Genomic DNA, 21,064 nt, shown 5'->3' with positions numbered 1-21,064 from the left:
TTACTTGCGCTGCTCAGCAACTTGAAATGCTCATTAACAGCAAGTTCTACGTTATGTCTCACCTCTATCTCTCTTGTTTTAATACAAGTTTCACTTTCCCTCTCTCTCGCTTTAATACAAGTTTCGCTTTCTCTCTCTCTCTGGCTTCAACAGAGGAGTGTCCATCTCCTGTACAGTACATTCCTTCATACTCTTTACTCTAAGGTCATTCATCAGCCATCTCCACGCCCCCTCTCCAAGAATGCTTTGAAAAATAACTAAATAGATAATGAGACCTGATTCTGCTGCCTTTTCCTAGCATATTTTTGTATACAGTATCACGGACCTGCCAGGGAAAGAGAATCACAACACAATTGCAGACTGGGAATTAACTGCATATTTCTCTAGCATTGAGCCTAAATTATCACTCAGAGATTAACCACATACTCTTCCAAATATTTTTATAAGATTCACATGGGGCAGGAATTATCACCTCCACGTGAGGAAGAAACTGGAATGTGCCTTTTATCAGCATGTCCAGGAAAGACCTCCACTGTCTGGACTTGAACCTTCACACCCTGCTCACAGCCCAAAGTATCCTTCGTGTCTTCAAGGTAAGAGTCCAGAAAAATCTCAAGGAATTTCTGAGAGCCGCAGCCACCAAGGGAAGCTCGTTGTTGGTCTCCTGCTGTTCTCACACTTCCCTGGACTTTTGGATTCCTCCTCCCACCACACCAGGCATCTCACCCTGAAATTCTCTTTCTCCAGAAAAATAGCCTTGCAGGAAATGCCCTGGCCGTTGAATTGGTTCATAATGACAACTTTCTCAAAATTTTCCATTAGGCATCAGCAGCTCTTTTAAGATAGAGCAAAGAAAAAGGTCATCCCATCTTGCTCGCTGCTTAAACCGGAGCCGTGACTCAGAAGAACAAACAGGGAAGAGACGGCACAAATCCCCACATTATTTTTAATACCCCATGTGGTGCTACAGGCCTCACTCAACAAGATCCAGGACTAAAGTAAGTCTATCTTTCCTGACGTCACTGTTTACTTTTGCACAGACTCCCTAATCTCCCAGGATGTGCAGGTGGTTACAGAAAAGGAACCACATTCCTTTTCTTTCATCCGGGACAGACACCCACCAGGCAAGACTGGCTTCCTCTGGGATGGAGGACGCAGACGGCCAACCCCACGTCAGAGCAGAAGGTGTGGAGCTGAGAGGGTGGGCTGACCTCCTCATGGTCAGAGAAGGCAGTGTGGACCAAGAAGGGGGAAGGCCCCATTCTCAGCCAACACGCCCTCCCAGCTCCACAGCATCTGTGAAATTTCATCGTTAGAGATTCCTTGCCTTTGTCTCCTGGGAGAAGACAACAAATCACACACTGAATCAGTAACAAGCTGGTGGGAATTTGTCCATCAGATGACTCCCTCTGGAAGGGAGGCTGGGGGCAGCGGGGGCTCTAGGGGGTGCAAGCTGGAGCTGTGTACGGAGAGGGAGTGGGCAGCCCAGTCTTCTCTCCTTGGCCCAGCCAGTGGTTCTGAAGCCTCCAGAACTAGTTTCAACTCACTGGCCTGCTGGGCGGGCGCACCTTTTGCACATATACTCAGAGGACTGCGGCTCTCGGGACAGACCCCTTCCAATCTTCATCTGCAGCCCTAGTTTTCAGCCCACGGTTTTCCTGGGTATAATGTCACCTTAGGTCAAAAGAATCTCTTTGCTACTTTAGAAATTCTGAGAATAAAGGCTTGGTTTTAAAAAAGTAAAAGGGGAGAAAGGGAAGTCAATCCCTGCCCAGCTACCTTTTGGGTGAGTGTAGGTAGAGCTACCTTTACCGTCTTAAGTGTTACGAGGCCCCCTACCCACTCTGTCCCAAGCAGGCTCATGGGCTGGGCGCCTCCACTCTACCCCCAGTTCCTGGTAATACAGTATCCCACTGGCAGCTTCCAAAACACAGGGTACAAACTCTCTCTTTTCAGTTTTAAGGCTAGAATGTCAGGAGTGATTTCAAGTTTGATTGCCTGGTTCTTATTTTCTGTGCATTCTGGCAAGCCAGCTGTTCCTGACACCATTTCCAACTGCTCACCCCACCCTTGGTGGGACACATTTCAAACCCGAATAATGCCATCCTGAACCATGAGATCTCTTCATTTAAAAAAAGCCAGTCTCCTAGCACTCAGTTGCAGACAAATCTCTAGGTTAAAGAACAGCCATTTTCCCGTAGCTTTGGCAGGTACTGTGATTTCCTTGGGACACCTCCCACATGAAAATGTAACCTCTTTCTCTCGGTGGACTGCCGCCCAGATTTTGCTGGGTGGACCAAGTGGCATTTCCAGCTAGAGAGGAGGGGAGCAATGGAATGAGAAACACATTCCTGACTCTTTTCTTCTGCAACCAAGTCCTGCAAGTAATTGGTTGATTATTCTTCTGGTCTTAGTATGTCTCAAACAGTTGTATTCACCTTCTTCATTCAGAAGCAAGCTCTCACCATCTCAATTGCCATGGGCTGTTCAAGCAAAAATCTTGCTTCTGTCTGAATCTAGGTTAATTTAGGAACAGGCTAGAATTTTACTCTACTTTCAACTCAGTTTCTATCCTATTTTGGGAAAGATGGAAGTTACACGTCTTCTTTTATGCCCATTATTTCCACTCCAAATGAAAGAGGAAGAAGTTAATGACAACATTTTGGATCATCCCTGTCTCAGAATATTTCTCACAGGCATATCCAGAGAGGACAGAGGCTGTGTTGATTCTGTCTGTGAAAGACCAAGACAAGTGGGTTTAAATAATGCATAGCTTTTCAATCTATTAAGGGGGTGGCTGTGTGGTTGTTTATCATACTTACACGACCGAGAACTGGCACGAACTGACATTCAAATGACACCAACATGAGGGCATAGGATGGAAAGGAAGAGCAGGGGTGGTGATGGCAGGGCTGAAATGGTGACTTATTAAACAGTTTTACTCCTCTCTCAGCCTACACAACATTCCTGTTGGTACTGCTACTCATTTTCATCATATTCTATTTCTCAAGCCAGAATAGACACCTTCTTCCTCCCAGGCAATAGGTAGCAGTGTGCCTAGCACTGATAGCCAAGGGTTGAACAAATTCATCTTTCTCAAATACAAATTTTTCCCCAAGGATTTGGGGGGCTAAGACATGTAAAGCAATTTAACTAGTAATTTAAATAGTTTGACATTAAGAAAGCAATATATTATGGAGTATAGTATTCTAGTATATTTTTAACATAAAAGGGGAGAGTGAAACCAACTTTACTTTCATGAGTATTCTGCTGAATGCCGCACTTCTGGAAAGTTGTATTTCCTTGCTCCAGCAGGTAGGATACCTGGGCAGAAAACATTTGAGAAGCAGCACATCCTGCTGTGTTTGACAAACCTGCCTAGCACCTACCTACGGCTGTGTGCGAGGCTGGCCAGCAGCTGGGTTCCACGGGACAGGACTGCCCCAGGCTCACTGCTGTGTGGGCTGGTTGCGGGATGCTCGGGCTGGAAGAAACCACCCCACCCCTCTTGCTCTAAATAAATCCCCACTGTCTGCCTGTTGCTGTTGCTTCTCACTCGACAGTAGTTATGAAGCCATTAGTAGAAGACAAGAATCTGCTCTTTCCCCATCTGCATATTGGACAAGTCCTGCACTATTTCGTTTGTGAGGCCTGATAAGAAGGCAGCACAATCTGCCCATTGACTGCTGCCCTTCTTTCCAGCCCCAACTACCAGGGTCTCCTGGCTTAGACTCTTAGTTTGCATGGCTCTAGCTGCCCCCTATTGAATGCTCTCAGTCGCACCTGCATGGCACTTGTAAGAGAAGAAAAAGGGCTCCCTTTGAGCTAATTCAAAGTCCCGGCCCTCACACTTGTTCCACTCTTGTACGTCCCGGGGATCTCTAATTCGAGGCCTGAACATGTTTAAAGAATGCTGTTTTCATGCGTCTACAATGCACTGTTTATTTTGACCCGTACTCTTAGGAACATGCTGGGTACTTCCCTTGTATTTTTTCCCCAAACACGAAGGCAGGCAGTGATGACAGGGCTCTTTCTCCTGCTCCTTCTTCGTGACGGCTCTGAGGTCAGGTCTGCCTGGGTCCAGGCCTTCAGGGAGGGCTCATCACCATCTCCTCTGGATTTAGCATCTTAACTATCTCTCTGGATCTGGTTCTCCCCCTGTTGATTTTAAAGTACAAAAACTTACTCAGGACAGGAAGAGCCCACTGCCATATTCCTATGAGAGTTTAACACATTTGAAAATTATTATCATGATGACAGAATATTGGATGCCATGGTGAATCAGGAAATCCAGAGGCCAGTTTATAATGTAGTGAGACTGAAAAAGAATCACTATCGGAACTGCTGCTACCATAATTCCTTTTGCGAAGAGAACTGACTGCCAAGTGCCACGAGGATAGGGACCCTATCTCTTTTACTCCTCTTTGAATACCCAGTGCCCAGCTCAGTGGTGGGCACATAATAGGTGCTCAACAAATATTTGTTGGAAAAAATGAATGCACAAAACACATTAATGAGCCATTTACACAGACTAAATACAGCATCTGGAAGGACAAGGCAGAACAAAGGAAAAGTTAAATGGTTTTGTAGAAGAAAATGGCAGAAATTAGCTCTTAAGAGGAGGAAGAAAAGGAAGAAGAAGAGGGCTGAACATTTCAGGAGACAGGAGCAGAGATATTTAAGCTCAGGGGTGTAATAAATTCAGTTTTAAGTTATGTTTCAGAGTAATAAAATCCCTCCATCACCCCATATTTACATAAAATCTGCTATACACACAAGGGTCTCAAGTGAGAGCTTTTTGTTGTTTTACTTGCTTAGTGCCCAGCAGTAAAAGGTGCTGAGTTTCATATGTGGGAAAGTACCAGGTTAGTAAGGAACGCACACATAGATCCTTAGATGAACTATAAATTATTTCACTGGAAGCAGGAATCAAGGGCAGAGGTGCCACCTCCCACCTCCTCTTCTCCCCAAATTCCAGGAAAGTTTGGATAGTGTGGGGTGCACCCTACATATGAGGGATGGGTTTCATTTTGATCTCCAGTGACATCTAATCGGGATAAGACCTGACCATCAGGCTACCTACTTCACTGGTTTCTAATACCACTCAAGTCTTGTTCTTTCATTCAACCCTTCCCATTAGCCTCCTCTCCCATTCTTTATAATGCCTTGAGTAACTTTCACTATCATGAAATATAAGACAGAGGCTCTGCTGAGAATAAAATGAGAAATAGTTTATTCCCATAGCATCTCAGAGATTTAGGCCAGGGATTACCAGCTATGAATTCTATTCTTGCCCTCCTGTAAGACCCAGCTTAGAAAAGGTAGAATGGCTTTTGAAAAATACTTGTAATCTTGAATCCAAAGTAATCATTAATTGGTGTGAATCTAAAGTAATAATTAATTACATATAAGAAATTATGATAAAATCAAAAACTCCAAATGAGATTTGTAGAAGGAAAAAAAATCCCTCTGGTCGACTGAAGAACTGTGCTTTTCCCATCTCCAGCCACCTCAACCAGCATGATGGATGAATGAGATTAAAATAATAACTCTCTCTCTACCACCAACTATGATAATAGGTGTTCTCTATCATATCTCTTTATTTAAGATCTGAAAAATGAATTTGACTAAATTTGAACTTGTAGGAAACTTGCACTACCAAGATTCATTTTCAGGTTAATGTTCTTTGAAATTATTTCAGGCTTTTCTCCAGATTCTCCAAAGATTTTTCCTAGAACAATATTCTGAAATGAATAGGGAGGGTAGATCCTTGGCATTGAAGATTTCACACTGGCATATTTATAATCTGCCATTTCTGCTATTTGTAAGTGACTCTGGATTTCTATGAAATACAGGAATTTGTCATTTTGAATCTCATCTTAGCCTGACTCTGTTGTTCTCTACTGCTCTCCAGAAGTGATCAACTCTTTCTCTATGAAAAATGACCAATAAATATTGAAAATTGAAAAGGTGGCTAATTCATGATGTGAAAGATGGGCTAAGAAACAGACTTTTATTTGAAATGTGGTTCTAGAAAAACATGGATTCCCCAAAGTAAGGAGAAGTAATCTTCAAATATTAAGCAGTTGTCTATTAGTGCTGAGATGAAAGGGATTAAGATTTGGGGAGAATACTTTTCATTACCAGTCCTTAGCTCACACTTTAATATAGAGGCGAAGTACAGAAGTGACATTACACTCAGATTCTATTTCCCACTCGCCCACTAGCCAACTGTGTAAATTTGGGATAGTTACTTCACCTCTCTGGTCACTGTCATCATGATCACTGTTATGGTGGCCAGCATTTATTGAGCCCTGACTATGACTTAGGAACTGCGCTGAGATCTTTATCTGGATTATCTCATTTAATGCTTGTGACAACCCAATGCAGTCACACTATTATTATCTGTAGAAGCAAATAACACTGGGTAACAACAACTAATAGTTATTGAATGCTTATTGTGGGGGTTAGTATGCCAAGTGCTTTCCATGCATCATCTCATATAATCCTTATAATGATGTGCTGAGTACTATTAAAGCTCTATTTAACAGATAGGAAACGGAGGCTTAGAGGTTCATTAATTTGTCCAAGATGACACAGCTAGTAAGAGGTGAAGGAAGATTTTGAATTTAAAGTTATCTGACTCTGGAGCTTAAGATCTTAACCATTAGGCTCTACTGGGTATATAAAGAAACTAATCATGTTGAAAAAACAGACATCAGGGTACAGATGTTGAGTTTTGTATATTTACATAAGCACCAAGGGTTGGCAATATACTGTCATTATGTCACATAGATGGTATTTCCCATCAGCAGGGCTGGCTCTCTGAGCCATTTCCTCCATGGTGATTTTTGTGGAGCCGGACTCATTGCATGTGGCTTCCTATTTGTGGCAAACAGTGAATACTGAAAGGACAACCGGCCTGAGGTTCAGGTGGTAGAAACACTGACTGTGAAGCCAGGCCTCATCTCTGTGTGACTCAAGGTGGCCCCTAAGGGATCAAACCTGTGCCCTGGTCACATTAGCACTACATGTCACCCAAAGAAACCAAGTGCGCTCATCAAATCCTAAGTGTTGTCTTGAGCAGTGTCATTTTTGTACCCTAGTAGACAGATGGCAAGAATCTGTGTTTCTGACAATTGAGCAAACTTTCTTTTTTGCCAGTCTTGGCTTGCAAGAAAAAAGGAATAGAAAATGGAAATTCACTGGGACAAGCAGAAAGCAGATTTCTAATGTAGATTCTCCAAACCCTACACACATACACCATCACACACATACACATCAACACACAGACACACAAATACATACATACATACATGCACACACACACACAGAGCCACCAACGGCAAAACAGCAGAGACAAGAGAGAGAGTGATTTGTCTATAATGAGAGAAGGATGGGAGATTTAGTAACACTTCATTTTCATGCATTTTCTCTAAGGGAGCCCAGGTCAACATTTAGACTTTTCACAGAAGACACAGAAACAAATGTATAATCTCTTCGACTGATTGTAAATCTGAGGAGCAGATGTATCCAAATGATAGTTATTAATGTTATTTCAGTCTCTGGGAGAATGATAAATAACATTCAAGTCCATTACTTAGCAGAGTTATTATGCATTTAGGAACCTAAATGAGGAAGGATTTTGATTTTCTTTGGAAGAGAAAAGGCAGACTCATCTTTTGGCTGAAGCGTGACTACTTTGGGATCTAGTCAGATATTAGCTTGAGGGAGAAAGAGACTGGCCAACTGTCACTCTTGTCCTCCATGAGAGGTACAGATGAAAAGAGGAGGCCTAGGCAGGGGATTTGTCTTCTGCTTCATAATGATACTCTTCCTTTAGCTGACATTCACTAAAAGTAACATTTGAATGAAGGAATTGGGTCACCTGGTGACATTTCTGGTAGTAGCAGTAACTTGTGGGGAAAGCCTTTCTGTTTTCACACAGCATTGCACAAGTTCAGCGTTGGGTTTGTAGAAGGCATTTCCAAAGACAGCTACGGAAATTCCTTACTTGGCTGCCCGCAAAGCACAGGGGAGGGGGCTGCACTTCTGGGGCAACTCAGGAGCACTCCCTCATGGAGGCAGGGGCTGAAGGAGATAAACGAAACTTCAACGCCCTGTTTCAGTCCTACAGTCCTGTATCTTTTTCCATGTGATATACTGGCCCTAGGAAGTAAGCAAATGACTCAATTGCTTTATCTCTCCTAATATAATTGTTTCATTTTTGAGAATGCAAAACACAAGCTTGCAGATCATTTTAGCCTCAGATGGCTGGAGTGAAACTTGGAGGCTTTAAAGACAGAACACACTTGTACTCTAATTCTGATTCCAGGACTTTCAGGAGGTCCTGGCACATGGTAGAGTTCAGTCAAGATTATTGAATGAATAATAATGATCGGAAACCCTTGCAGCCTCTCTGATGCATCTTCTGCTGCTTTGACCCTCACCCGCTCAGCACAGCCACTCGGGTCCCCTGGCTGAGACTCAGACACACCAAACACGTGCCCCCTTTGCATTCACTGTGCTCTTGGCCTGGAATGCTTTCCCTATGTATCTGGGGGACCGACTCCCCCACCTCCTAAGGCTGCTACTCAGATGTCATTTTATCAGTGAGGACTTCTGTCATTTCCTCCACTGCCCTCCCCTCCACTACTCTCCACAGCCTTCCATTGTACTTACCAGCATTTGATATAGTATATTCCCCTGTTTATCTGTTTAGCCTCTTTTCTCTCCACCACTAGAATGTGAGCCCATAGGAGCAGTGGCTTTGTTTTGCTCATTGCTAGATCCCCACAGGTTAAAAATAAATATTGATTGAGTGAATGAACAAATGGATAAACATGTGTTTTAGTTATCACTCCTCTGGTTGATATGAACAGACACTCACTCAAGCAATCTCAAGTGGTGGGGATTTGCCTTAATAGAAAGGAATCTTATAGAAATCCAAGAATAAGAATGTTGGTAGTTTCCTTGGTAGGGAGGGGTGTCTTGGAGGCAAGAATGGGAGGGAGCCGCTGGGACCTCAGCGGCAGGGCTTGGAAGATCTTGAATCCAGCACTACCACACTTCACTCTTCCTCTCCTCCATTCCTGATTTCTTCATCACTTCGGCTTGTCCCATGCCACGTGACAGCTCGGGCTCTGAGTTTACTGCCTCACCTCCACCTACTCTCTCATGCTCAGTTTACCCAGGAGAAGTCTGATGATCTCAAATCATCTTTTCAAGCCAAGCCAATAGACCCTAAGTCTCTGGCTTCTCGACTGGTGGAGCCAATGCCTTCCCCGGGTCCACTAACCTACGGTGTGACACAGGTACCATGTGATCTGCTCCCCATTCATAGAAGTCACTTGAGGGGCAACTTCCAGAAGGGTCAGGCTATTGAGACCTCCCAAATACTACCGTCTTCCTTCTCCAAGAATGGTTTTTTATCTCCTATAATCCCCTTTAAAGGCAGTAGGAGGTTCATTACACCTTTTTATTTGTTCGATATTTTTAATCAATTTGATTGATATTTTAACCAATTAGTTCCCCCAAATATCTTTAAAATTATGACATATGTTAGTTTAAAGACTTTTCAGTTCGTGTGGAAACAAAAATCACACAAGCTTTTTTTTTTTTTTTTTTTTTTTTGTCTTGGGCATCATGGGCAGATTCTAGATCCGAGAACAGAGAAAGCTCTCACAGATACAGTCAACCAGAAATGCTCTCTCTAGGGGGCTTGCTCCTTTTACCAGTTAGGAGGAATGCTTGAGCTTGGGGGAGGGAACATACTGAGACAGCTAAATTCATAGCAAAGGGGCTGGCAGGAGACAATTATTTTGTTTGGCTCAGATGCTGGAGGCTAAGGCTCTTGAAAGGTGTGTAATTAATCTTTCACATGTCTTCTTTAAGACTCTTGTCAAGCCCAGGATTTATATTCCTTACTGGTCTCAAGATTTTACTATTGAGAATCCTAAACTAAGTAGAGCGAGGCCCAGCATGGACCCTGGTGATGTTCCTGGGAGACTGCTGCCCTCAGCATTCTACTGAAAGCAGGCAGCCACATGCAATGGGGCAATGACCCGCACAGAAGCCCAGGAGTGCACTCAGCAGACCCCGGGCCGGTCACCACTGCTCTGTGGCCCTCAGCAAGTAATAGCCCCAGTTTTCTCAGCTCTAAATCTCAGAATCATGAGGATCAAAATCTAATGGACACGTTGTGTGTGGAAAATTCTCACATTTAAAGCCATCAGGTAAGAGACTTTATCTTTTATTTCTTTCCTTCTGCTGACTCTAGGTTTTGATCTTCTTTTTCAAAATATTTTAGGTGATAGGTTAGGTTGTTTATTTGAGATTTTTCTTGTTTTTTTTTTTTTTTGAGGAACGCCTGTCTCACTATGAACTCCCCTCTTAGGACTACTGTTGCTGCATCCCATGGATTTTGTGTGGTTGTGTTTCCACTGTCATTTGTCTCAAGGTATTTTAAAGTTTCCTCTTTGATTTCATTGTTTGACTCACTGGTTTTCTAGTAGCACATTCTTCAGTCTTCATGCAATCATTTTTTCTCATTTCTCTTTCTGTGGCTGATTTCTAGTTTCAGAGACTTTCACTTTTAGAGTAGGAGTTGACAGCTGTGGTTCATGGGCCAAATACAGCTTGCTGCCTGTTTTTTAAGGACCTGTGAGCTAAGAACGGTGTTTACCGTTTCAAATGGTTGAAAAAAATCAACAGAAGAATAATATTTCATGACATGAAGACAATATGAAATTCAGATTTCAGTGTCCATAAGTAAAGTTTTATCAAACACAGCCATGCTCGGTCATTTACGTATTGTCTATGGCTGCTTTCCCACTACAGTGGCAGAGTACTTGTGACAATGACTACATGATCTACAAGGCCTAAAATATTTATTTTCTGGCCCTGTACAGAAAAAGTTTGCCAACTCCTGTTTTAGATCATAGAGGCCAAAAGTAACCATCTAAGTCAGACACACTGAGGGTCAAATCATAGCTACCCCTAACTAGCTTTGTGACCTTGGAAAGTTATTTAACTTTTCTAAATTCCACTTGCCCTGTCTGTAAAATAGAGACGAAAAATGGTCCTTATCTTTTCCCAGAGGGTCTTGGGGAGGAACTGTATGAGGTCATCCTGAGGCACTGAGCAGAGATCTCAGCCAGGCTGAGTAAACCAGGAATAATGGTGAGTCTCTTACCTTCAGCATGTGGCACAGTGACTGATACAGAACAGGTGCTAAATGTGTATTTGCATGATAAATACATGAATAAGCTGCAGAGTGTACCATTTAATATTATGTTAGCCTATTACCCTCAGGGTGTCTGGGGCCAAGTAGCCCACTAAAGAAATGGAAGAGACAGCCAGAAGTCCAAGAGGGGTCAAGGCCAAACAACACCAGACCAGCCATGAGCCGCTGCTGTTCCTGCAACTGCTGCCCCTGCTCCCACAGGGCCAACCAAGGCTCGGGCGACTCTCGCTGGCCACTGAGATTTTTCTTCTGCTCAGATTTATCGTAGTACTTACTCTTGGATCTAGAAGCCTCTCACTCACTCACCTACCCATGAGGAAGTCTTTTTCACTCTACCTTTAAAATACACCTCTCTCTCCTTTCTCACTCTCTCCTCCTTCTGCCTTTCTGATCTCTCTTGGCTGAACCACCATCTTGTCCTGCCTTGATGATTACAGCAGCCTCCTAACTGGTCCCTGCTTCTCCCTGCTTCTCCCTCCTTCTCCTATAGTCTATTCTTAGCATAGCAACTGGGGTGATCCTTCTACAAGGTCAGATCACGTCACTCCTCTGCTCCAACTGCCCAGTGGCTGCCCATCTCATGCAGAGTAAAAGTCAAAGTCCTTACACTGACCTACAACTTTCTTCTTGTTCTGTCCCACCCCATTACTGTTGAAATCCTCTCCTCCCTGCTCCCTCTGCTCCAGCTACAAGGCCCTTTGCTGTCCACAAATACACCAACAGGCTCTTGCCTAAGGGTCCTCTGTGATACGCCCCATCCATCTGGATGCTCATCCTTCAGATGGCCCCATGGACAACTCCCTCACCACCTCCAACTCTCCTCAAAACCTATCGTGAACGCCCTGGTTATTAACACTGTTTAAAATCAGAACTGCAGACTTCAACACTCCCAGTCCCTCTTATCTTTCTCAATAAGATTTATTTATTCTGTCTGTTTTTATTGGTTTTATTTCCACTAGAAGGTAAGCTCCACAAGGGCAAGAATTTTTGTCTTTTTTGTTCAGCAGTGTATTCTGAGCATCTAAGACAGCGGCCGGTCCATAGTAGCTATTCAATAAAATTTGTTCATTAAACCAATTAATAATTTAATATTTTATAATCTGATAGTCTTTCCTCCATCTCACAATCTCCCTCTCATTGAATCTGCCAGGAAGAATATGCCAGGAAACTGACCATCTCCTTGAAGTCTCTGTTCCTGTATCTTAGATTCTACAAAGGAAACTGTGGGAGAAACTACTGCCTCCTCCAGGGAATCTGAGGGAGCCCAAACCACACCCCAACTTCAGCTGTACTCCCTGGGCCAGGAATGACCCCAGCACTGGACTGTTTGAACTCTTGCTTTTCCCCTTTCCCTTGCTTTGCTTTTACAGCAGCATTATTGACTAGGTCTGCAGAACTTGAGCAAAGGCATGGGGGAGACAGAAACCTCAATAGCACTGAATTTGCAGTTTGCATAAAACATCTGGCAGGAAAAAGAGCTTGAAATATTGGCAAGAATTAGGGGTAGAGTCTCCCCATCGCATTATTGAGTTATCCCAATTACCTCAGATGATGGTGCGATTATATCATCACCTCCAGGAGGATGAAAGGAGAATACGAAGCAGCTACGCTCTCCTCAGGCTCTGTACCCTGCGCAGCACACCGCAGGCTCATCCTGCACCTCACGTCCAAGTGGGAGGCTGCCCCTCACAGATACTCAGTGCCCAGTTGTCACATGGTTCACAGAGTCCCTACAGCTCTCTCCCTCTGGCCCATGTTCCAGGAGAGATGACTGTGGTCAGAGTCGTCATAAAGTTTAAGTATACATGAATCATAAATAATGATGAATAACCACATCATAAATTTTGCAAGGCTTGCTGCACAGAGATGAGATTTATACCTAGAGATACTGAAAGTGAAGCTTCCCTCCACCCTTTTAAGGCCTCAGGATACTTAGCAATAAACAAGGAAAGGAAATGGCCTAAAGATTTACCGAGGAAAGTCCTTGACCAGATACAGCCGAGGGCACTCCAGGTGTTGGCTCCCAGCTGGGATCTAAGGATGGGGGAGGGAAGAGAAAAATTCTCATGGGAGAACAAAGTATAGACTGCATTTCTGGGCTGCTCTTCAGAACCTGGAGGTTTAAGGTAAAGTTTCAACTATTTTTCTTACATTTAGAGCTATTTATTGATATAAAATAGGCATCTACAATTTTTTTCCAACTATAATTTTGTGGGTGTGCTTTAAAAAAAAGGGGGGGGGGGCAAGCCCCTGGTTCTCTCTGCTCCTGCCAAGTCAGAATGTAAGGAATAAAGTAAGTGAAAGCTGCGTGTTCTTTTACAATAATCCCTTGGCCAGTGCTGCCCGCCCCTTGCCCTGGGCCAGAGAGTCTATTTGCAAAGCTGATGCAAAATGAAAAGCAAGTGTAATGAACACGCTGTACCTCTCTGCCCTGACCAATATTTTCTGAGTGAAGTTTGACCAGCCTCAAAATTCTTCACAAATTCAAGAGGAAAGGCATTAGGCTTCTCAATGGCCTGGATCAGGTTTCCATAGTAGCTTGGTTAGACAACAGACCTTTTCCTGAGAGTTATGCAGATCTTGTCAATAATGCTGGTGCAAAAACAAGAAAGCCAACAATGGGGTCTTGTTCATTTTAAGCTGAGTCATGAAAATCATGCTCTAAAACCATCCTTGGAGAAAGACCTGATTGGTAAAGTAATAGCCAGTAAACTTGGAAGGAATTTCTGAAAGGAAATGTTACCCTCCATATTCTGAAAGGCATTCAAAGCCATGAGATACTGAAGAAAAATAATTTGACATTGCACTTCGTAACCTCATAAAACATTTTAAAAACTAACTCATTACCATAATTTATAGCAGGAACTCGTCTCAAGTCTCAATGGACAATCTGTCTGACATCATGGTTCCATTTGTATGATGCATGGTTTTTTTAAAGGCAAACTTGCCAGACCATTATAAAGTAAAACAATTCATTAATTTTATGATAGTCGGTTGCCTTCTGGCCCCGAGTTTTTCTCTCCGCGGGGAACATTATTGCTCACGCAGGCTTGCCTGATTCTTCTGCCAACGCATGTCAGAGTGCTGCCTGTACATTAACACAAACCATCCAAAACATGCAAAACAAGGCCGTCATTTCATTGGCCATTGCAAATGTAATGCTATTCCTGTCTTGTATTTCTTACAGCTCTGCCTTCTACTGCAGGATCCCTTTACAGCAAAGCAATTATTCAACCTGACCTGCACTACCAGTACACCAAAAGCCACCATTCACCCCCAACAAATAGGAAAGCATTAGTTAAGGACAGAGCTGTTTTCACTGGTGCTTTTCAAAGAGGACAGTGAGAAGGCTGTGGTGATGCAGAGCAAAGGACTAGAAAAGTATTCCTTCTGAGACTCTTCATATCTGCATCTACCTCCAAGGGAGAGTCAGAGCCATCTAAGTCAAAGTGAGGCTAGCTTTGATTTCTCTACCCGCTCCTCACTTCCCAGTCTTCCCCACGGTTCCAGAAAAAGTAGAAAACCACTCCGCTTTTTAGACGCTCTATTGCTTACTGTAATTATTATGGCAACAATTGCTGTGTGGATTTGCAGTCTGTGATGTTTTACCACAATGAAGATGTTAATCCTCTTATGAACATGATCTCATTAACTCCTGTAATGATACTCTGATATGAAACAAGGACCAAGACCCTCGATGCTTCTTCTCTTTATAGACAGGGAGAGCGAGGCAAGGTGCTGGGAGGCCACAAGGGAATTAGCTAAGCTGGAATTAAAACCCAGTATTTTGCTTCTCATTTAGTGCTAGTGCTACCTTAAATGACTCTACATCTTAGAGGCACAAAATAAACAAATGAGGATTAGCCAATATGGAGTAAAATTAAACTAATTCCATGGAGTTTCAAAGAGTACCATCTGACTGCAATCTCTGAGTCTCTTAATTCTAATCCTTAGAGGGAAATCTCACTGGCTCAGCCCTATCTATAGATTGACACCCTTTGGGTTAGCTGTCCAATCCTGGTCCAGCTCCTGTGACTTGGGAGTGGGTGCCAGACCATGTGTGGTGCAGTGGTGCTCCTGCAGCTAGAGAGGAAATTAAGTCAGGCTTGTCTCTCCTGTTTGTTCCAACAAGTCTTAGCACGTGCTCATATCCTGCCTTGCCTTCGTATTTACCTTGTCTTTCCTGGTATAGTAAAAGTTTCTTGACATTAGGGCTCTGCTTTATTTTCCTTCTGCCTCTTTCAGGGCCTTCTATGTGGGTTATCAAAAATGCTAGCTGAACTGATTTTATCCTTCTTTGGTACACACCAAGTATAAAATGTAAACACTTCTTAGCTATTGTGTGAACTAATGGTATCACATTTTCAACTGCAATATCTTTTAAATATTCATTTAAAGAAGATAGAAAAGAGCCATATTTTTCTTTCCAGAAGCTTGGTCTTCTCATTGGCAAGCATCACATACAAGCATTTGTTCCTTATTATATTTCAAAATGGTTTTAAGATAACACGTTCAGAGACCTCAGTGCCCCACAATGGCAGAGTAACTGACACCTAGCTGGTCTTCCTACTGAAATAACTATAACAATGGTCAAAGCATAGGCGACAACTGTTTCCAGGCAAAGAACAATAGGCAACGTAGGACTGTAATTTTAAGAGAAGGGAAGCATGAAATGAACCCTGAGTTGCCCCAGTTTTCTGTCCTGGGCACGTTCCTGCCATAACATGGGTAGATGGAGACAAAGTAGAGTGAGCAGATAAGGCAGAGACCACAGTTCCAGGCTGCTAAAACAGTTAAAATTTGTGATATCAGTTGCTAGATAAGAACCTGTGCAGAGGGAGGTCCCAAAAGTCTGCATGGGGACTCATCATGGGTCCTTGGCAAGGGCAGGGCTGCACATGACAGGGCAACTCTCCATGAGGCCCAGCAGAGATTATTGCTGCAGGGCTGAGAGATGAATGGTGAGACCAATGGTGATGCCAAAGTTTGTGTAGCACTGGCAGATACTAGAGGCCCAGTCTGGAATTCAGCTGCGACCTGAGATAGACTGTGCTTTAGGACCACAGTCTCTACTTTAGAAGAACCTTAAGAGTAAGGACCATATCACAAAGTAAGGACTAACTTCAAAACCCAAAGTCTTCCCCTAACAAAAAAACAAAGCTGAGCCTGACAGAACCAAAAAGGATCTACCAGTGATTTAACTGCCCATAAGAACAAAACTCAACACTCTTTGAACATTCAACACATAATCCAGAGTTTCTATTATGTATCACCCATAATATCCAGGCTACAACAACAATTTGCCAGGCATGCAGAGAAAAAGATAAACATGACCTAAGCTAAGGAAATTAAAAACAGAACCCAAGATGTTCTAGATGTTGGAATTATTAGGTAAGTACTTTAAAAGAGCTACTACAAATATGTTAAAGAACTTAAAATAAAAGATGGTCAAAATGATCACACACATGGGAGCTCTCAGCAGAGAAATTGAAAATATAAAAAAGAATAAAATGGAAATTCTAAAACCGAAAAGTACAATATATGAAATGAAGATGATTAGTAAACTTGAAGAAAGGTAAACAGAAATTATCCATTCTGGAGATAAGAGATAGGTTAAAAAAAAAAAAAAAAAGAACAAAATTCAGTGATCTATGGGACAATCATGAGGTCTAATATACTAAAAAGTATTTCATTAATCCAAAAGAAGTCAGGAAAGGAGGAACAGATCTGGCAACTAGAAAAAAAGAATAGGATGATAGACTTAAAACTAAGACTTCTATTAATGTAAATGGACTAAATATTCCAATTTAAAAGGAGGGATTTTAAAAATGAGACCCAACTAAATACTGCTTAGAAAAGATCCACTTGCAATATAAAAACAGAGACAGTTTAAGGGAAAAGGATGAAAAAAGACAAAAGTAAACAGTAAGCATAAGAAAACTGCATGATTTATTAATATCAGACAAAGTAAGGAATATTATCACAGATTAAAAAAGGATATTTCTTAAGGAGAAATCAGGAAGACACAAGAATTCTAAATGTAACCTTACCTAATTATAGAGCTTCAAAATACATGAAGCAACAATTGGCAGAACTAAAGGGAGAGATAGACATAGTTGGAGATTTTAACAACCTTCTCTCAGCAATTGATAAAACAGTTAGACAGAAATCAGAGTGGGTATGGAAGATTTAAACAAAATGATCAACGAACTAGACCGAGTTCCCATTTAGAAAACACCACACACAACAACTGAGAATACAAATTCTCTTCAAGAGCATATAAATATGTTCATATAGTGAGTCAAAAATAAGTCTCAATACATTCAAAAGATTGAAATCTTACTGAATATTATCTGTGACTAAAGTAAAATTTAATTAGAAACCTATGAAAGAATGGTATCTGGAAAGTACCCAAATGTTTTGAAGTGAAATAACACATCTTAAATAACCCATAGGTAGAAGAAGCAGCACAAAGAGAATTGGAAATTTTCCAAACTAAATAATGATATCATCATATCAAAATTTGTGTGATCCAGCTAATGCAGTGCTCAGGAGGAAATGTACAGCTTTAAATGCTTATGTTAGAAAAGAAGAATGATCTGAATTCAAAGATCTCAAATTTCACTTTATAAAGCTAGAAAAAAGAAGAGCAAATTCACCCCAGAGTAAGTTGAAACAGAAAAACAAGAAAGCAGAAATCAAAGAAATAGAAAACAAAGAAACAATAGTGTTAACAAAGCCAAATTTGGTTCTTAGAAAATATGAATAAAATTTATAATACTCTAGACTAACTGATCAAGAAAAAAGGGAGAAAATCACATCACTGACATCAAGAACGAAAAAGAGGATATCACTACAGACATCCTACAGAACTTAGAAGAATAAGGCTGTATTATGAACTACGTATGCTAATAAACTTCACAATTTAGAAGTACTGGAAAAATTCCTTGAAAACCTCAAATTGCCAAAACAAAAATTAGAAGAAAGAGAAGATTTTTTTTTTTTAAATTGAACCTGTAATTTAAAATTTTCCCACAAAGGAATCTCCAGGCCCAGATGGTTTTTACAGTGAATTCTCTTAAACAGGGAAGAAATATTACCACCATCAAGGACTTGAAAGACACAAGGGTGGTGATTCCGACCACGTCCCTACTCAATTTGCCTATCTGGACTGTGCAGAAATCAAATGGATCTTAGAGAATGACAGTTAATTACTGCAAACTTAGCCAGGTGCTGACTCCAACTGCAGCTGCTGTTCCAGATGTAGCTTCATTGTTTGAGCAAATGTAACACTTCCCCTGGCACCTGCTATGCAGCTATTGATCTGGCAAATGCCTTGTTCTCAAAGCCTATTAGGAAAGACCATCATAAGCAGTTTGCTTTCAGCTGGCAAGGCCAGCAATGCACCTTCACTGTCCTACCTCAGGGGTGTATCAGCTCCCCAGTCCTGTATCCTGACTTACTCCACAGTACCTTGATCACCTTTCCCTTCCAGAAGACATCACACGGGCCACCAATAACTATGTGATCTGAGCTTGCCATCATGAAATGGGTGTTATCTGACCTACCACGCCATAAAATTAGGCATGTACAGAAGAACTCCATTATCAAATGGAGGTGGCATATACACGATTCGGGTTGAGTAGGCCCTGAAGGCACAAGTTATATGAAGAAGTGGCACAAATGCCCATGGTCCCCACTCCTTCTCTTCCCCAGCCCACACCTATGACCTCATGGGGTCATAGTTCCCTAAAATAAGTTAAGGGAAGAGTTGTGCCTGGTTTATAGATGGTTCTGCACTCCATGCAGGCACCACTCAAAAGTGGATGGTTGCAACACTACAGCCCCTTTCTGGGGTATCCTTGGGGGACAGTGGGGAAGGGAAATCCCTCTGGAAAGCAGAACTTCAAGCAGCGCACCTTGTTGCTCATTTTGCTTGGGAGGAAGAGTGATCAGAGGTACGAGTCTATAGTGATTCATGTGCAGTGGCCAACGGTTTGGCTGCATGGGCACAGACCTGGAAGTCTGATGAATGGAAAATCGGTGACAATAAAGCCTGAGAAGAGCTATGTGGAGAGACTTCCCTGAATGGGCAAATAAAGTGAAGATACTTGTGTTCCAGATGAATGCTCATTAAAGGGTGACATCAGCAGAAGATTTTAATAATCAAGTGGATAGAATAACACTTTCTGCAATACGTGTCAGCCTCTTTCCCCAGCCACTCCTGCCATTTCCCAAAGGGCTCATGAATAAAGTGGCTGTGGTAGCAGTGAAGATTATGCATGGGATCAGCAACATGAACTTCCACTCTCCAAGGCCAACTTGGATACAGTTACTGTTGAGGACTCAATCTTCCAGCAGCAGAAACCAACACTGAATTTTTGATATGGCACCATTCCCCAGGCTGCTTAGCCGGCAACCTGGTGGCAAGTTGATTATAATGAACCCCTTCCATTTTGGAAGAGGCAGTGCTTTGTTCTTACTGAAATAAATACTTACTCTGGAAATGGATTTGCTTTCCCTGTGTGCAGTGCTTCTGCAAAAACTACCATCCGTGGATTTAGAGAATGCCTTATGCATCATCGTGGTATTCCACACTGCATTGCTTCTGATCAAAGGGCTCACTTCACAGCAACGGGCTATGTGGCAATGGGCTCATGTTTATGGATTTCACTAGTCATACTGTGTTCCTCATCATCCTGAAGCAGCTGCCTTGATAGAACGGTGGAATGGCTTTATGTAAACTCAGTCACAGTGCCAGTTAGGTGGCAATATCTCACAGGGTTATGGCAATATCCCCCCAAGAGGCATACAATACACGGTGCCATTTCTCCCACAGTCAGAATTCATGAGTCTAAGAACCAAGGGGTGGAAACAGGAGTAGCACCACTCACTATTACCTCTAGGGACCCACCAGTCAAATTTTTGCTTCCCATCCCTGTAACTTTATGCTTTGCTGGTCTGTTGATCTCAGATCCAAGGGGAGAAATGCTTTTATCAGGAGACACAACAATGATTCCATTGAACTGGAAGTTATAACTGCCATTCAGCCACTTTGGGCTCCTTATGCCTCTGCGTCAACGGGCAAAGAAGAGGGTTACTGTGCTGCCTGGAATTATTGATCCTGATTATGACGGAGAAACTGGGCTGATACTATACAATGGATATAAGGAAGAGTGTGTCTGGAATGCAGAAGTCCCTTAGGGTGTCTCTTAGTACTACCATGCCCTGTGATTGAAATTAGGGGAAAATTTGAACAATCCAATTCAAGCACGACTGTTAGCGACCCAGACAGACCCTTCAGGAGTGAAGGTCTGGATCACGCCACCAGGTAAATAATCATAATCAAGCTAAGGTGCTTGCTGCAGGCAAAAGGAATATGGATATGGTACTGTAACAAGGTGGTTATAAATACCAGCTATGACTGTGTTACCAGTGGTAGAAATGAGGGCTGTAAGTGTTGTAAGTATTTTTTGTTTATTTTGTCATAAACATGTTTATACGTAAGTGTGTATATTTTTGTTTGTTCGCTTTCTTCCCTCTCTTATCCCCATATCATCTTACATAAGATGTGTTAACAGTTAACTTTACACAACAGCGTTTAAGTTAAAGGATGTCAAGGAGAAGAGTGAACATCACCCAAGACCTTCGCATTCTCTTTTGGAGAAAGGGTCAGTGCATTTTTGGTTATATACAGGATAGTTGTGTCATGTTAGGCAAAAGCAGGGCTTTATTATTGCCTTTATTTGGAAATGAAGCATAGTTTAAGGAGTTGTATATGGGTGTCACCTTGACTGTGATAATCAGTTTTATGTCAAC

The 21,064-nt window shown here is 42.2% G+C and overlaps 1 long non-coding RNA gene across 1 annotated transcript; it reads right to left on the bottom strand.

Annotated features, from left to right (window-relative positions):
* Positions 1–465: 465 nt before the first annotated feature.
* Positions 466–20,001, bottom strand: LOC116664483. The gene is made up of 5 exons (XR_004321009.1): positions 19,991–20,001; positions 12,570–12,579; positions 4,194–4,205; positions 2,113–2,120; positions 466–756 (listed from the first exon to the last, which is right to left on the bottom strand). It is a non-coding gene; the product is annotated as an uncharacterized LOC116664483 (long non-coding RNA).
* Between the last annotated feature and the right edge of the window lie 1,063 nt (positions 20,002–21,064).

The sequence above is a fragment of the Camelus ferus genome, chromosome 6, assembly GCF_009834535.1.
Source record: "Camelus ferus isolate YT-003-E chromosome 6, BCGSAC_Cfer_1.0, whole genome shotgun sequence".
In the NCBI taxonomy this organism is placed as follows: domain Eukaryota; kingdom Metazoa; phylum Chordata; class Mammalia; order Artiodactyla; family Camelidae; genus Camelus; species Camelus ferus.
Note: the sequence above shows the minus strand (reverse complement) of the source record. Positions and strands in the feature narration are given on the sequence as shown.